The 2,552-nt window shown below is 38.2% G+C and overlaps 1 protein-coding gene across 1 annotated transcript in view; it reads right to left on the reverse strand.

Annotated features, from left to right (window-relative positions):
• Window positions 1-2,546, reverse strand: part of IQCG (IQ motif containing G) — a 55,787-nt gene extending 53,241 nt beyond the window's left edge. Inside the window, exon 1 of the mRNA XM_011385291.2 lies at window positions 2,399-2,546. The gene's annotated coding sequence lies outside the window, so the exon portion shown is untranslated. The remainder of the gene's footprint in view (window positions 1-2,398) is intronic.
• Window positions 2,547-2,552: the final 6 nt, after the last annotated feature.

Here is a 2,552-nt window from a genome sequence, read left to right on the forward strand (position 1 = left end):
CTGTCAGGCAATTCTCTCCATAGTGCTCTTTCTTAGGGGCTCAGGTACCTTTTTCCCCATGTTACTGGGGACTGCATATAGTTTCACTCTTGCCTATACCTTTGTAAGCAGACTCCTTATTAAATTCTCAACTCTGCCAACTGTATCTTTCCAGGGAAAAACTGACTGAAACAATTACCTACTATGACATGCATATATTTTTATATATAGTGTGTATGTGTGTGTGTGTGTATGCAAATAACTAATATACAATATATAATATGTATATACAAATAACTAAAACAAAGTTTTCATAAAATAGCTCTTCCTGTAAGCAGTCTGAGGTGACCTCTGAAAATGGTTCACTATTCACTTGACCCAGAAACCCCACAAAATCATGCAAATCAAGAGGTTCAAATCTTCGTGTTCACTTTAAGAACACTTATGAAATTGCCCAGGCCTTCGAGGGTATGCATATCTGAAAAGCCACCAAGTGTTTGAAGGCTGTCACTTTACAGAAGCAATGTGTGCCATTCTGTCAATACAATGGTAGAGTTGGTAGGTGTGCCCAGGCCAAACAGAGGGGCTGGATGTAGTGTTGGTGGCACAAAAAGAGTGAATTTTTGCTGCACATGCAAAAATGCAGAGAATAAAGCTAAACTTAAAGGTTTAAATGTAGATTCTCTGGTCATTGAGCCTATTCAGGTGAATGAAGCTCCCAAGATGTGGCACAGACCTTACAGAACTTATGGGCTCTCCCTGTCAAATTGAGATGATCCTCATTAAAAAAGAGCAGATTATTCCTAAACCAGAAGAGGAGATTGCACAGAAGAAAAAGATATTCCAGAAGAAATTGATGAAACAAAAACTTATAGCCTAGGACTAAATATAAATAAAATAAATGCTAATAAAAGTTAAAAAGTTTTATTTAACAATTTACCTGTAACACATGTGATACACTCTGATATTTTCGATTCTATCATATTTTGCTTTAAAAAGTATTATAATCATGATCTACTAATGGGTCATCACCTGCAGTTAGAAAATGCTTTAAATGACATTTCTGCAAGTGACACTTACTCTGACTCATCAGGCTGGATCAGGATTCTTCTGTTCAAGCGGTCATTGCACAATTACTTTCCTATAGAGCTCTCTTCACAATTTGTAATGTTTATGTAAGTTTCCCCCACTAGGCAAGTTCCTTGAGATCAGGAACCATGACAATGATGCTCACTACTGTATCTTAAGTTTCAGACACCATGCTCAATAAGTATTTGTAGAATGAATGAACAAAGAAATAAAACTCACAATGGGTTATTCCTCCCAGGAGTAGTTATATTTGGATTTCTAGTACATTTAATAGTGGGATAGCTGGTACATTTTCTAATAGTGACATTTCTAGTATATTTGTGGAACAAAGAAATTTGGATGGGGAGAGTAGGCTATAAACGTATATAAACTATCATGGTGTATTTATGAGATGATCTGATTTTAAATATGATTTATATACATCTATTTCCTAAAACTTTGGAGTCATCCTTTTCTTTCTCATTCTTCATCCATCAGCAAATCCTGTCAGCGTTACACTTAAAATATATTCAGAATTCCAGTACTCATTATCTCTGTCTACATGCCATAATAGCTCATCAGAATCATTACAATGATCTCCCTATTGGTCCCCTTGTTTCCCTTCAGTCTCAACACTGTGACCCTGTCAAAACGGAAGTCAGATTGAGTAACTCCTATGTATACAACTCTCAAATGGCGTCCCATCTCAGAGTAAAAGCCTCCTTTACACTCCTCCCTGCTTAATTTTTCTCATATCAGTTTCTAATATGCCATATATTTTACCTGCTTATTGTCTTACTCCTAGGATGTAAACTCTATGGGGGCAGAGATTTCTGTTGTTTTGTTTACTGCAGTGTCTTCTGAGCCAAGAACAAAGCCTGGTATATGGAAGTCATTCAATAAACTATTTGTTGAATAAATGAATGAATCCATAAGGTAACCCAAATAAATATGCAATAATTAGGGAATGTAAATCTCTAATGTCTATTAACCTATTTCATGCTAGCCTTCAAGTAAACTGAAGACCTATTTCATGTGGATACGGCGGTGGGCACCCAGACGGTTTGCCTAGTACTCTTTAAAACGGAATAAAACCTTTTCAGGGCAGTTCTCTTTACTCTCGGCATCAAAACAAAGGATGGAGTTAAGAACTTTAGTCATTTCTACAAAGTGATAAAGGACAGAAGCGGAAAGGTGAAAGGGTAGGGGAAGGTAAAGACAAGTAAGAGTTAGTCCTGCCTTTGTGCTCCCAGCCTTTCTCGTCCAGGCTAGGATCCGAGTCACCGTTCGTCCCTACTCCTGTGTGGTAAGAGGGGAAGATACCTATGCTGGCAAGTCAAATCTGGGTTATCCGAAGCGGGGGATGTCCTCCAGTCTCGCTTTTCACTTTTTCCACCTTCAGCACCCGAATTCGCAGGAACCAAGCTAAGGTGTTTCTATGGCAACGCGCAGCTTTGGTGGACCTTTGCGTCTCCTCTTTTAGCTGGCTACCACTTTGCCTTTTT

This window comes from Pteropus vampyrus, unplaced genomic scaffold (assembly GCF_000151845.1).
Source record: "Pteropus vampyrus isolate Shadow unplaced genomic scaffold, Pvam_2.0 Scaffold680, whole genome shotgun sequence".
NCBI lineage: Eukaryota > Metazoa > Chordata > Mammalia > Chiroptera > Pteropodidae > Pteropus > Pteropus vampyrus.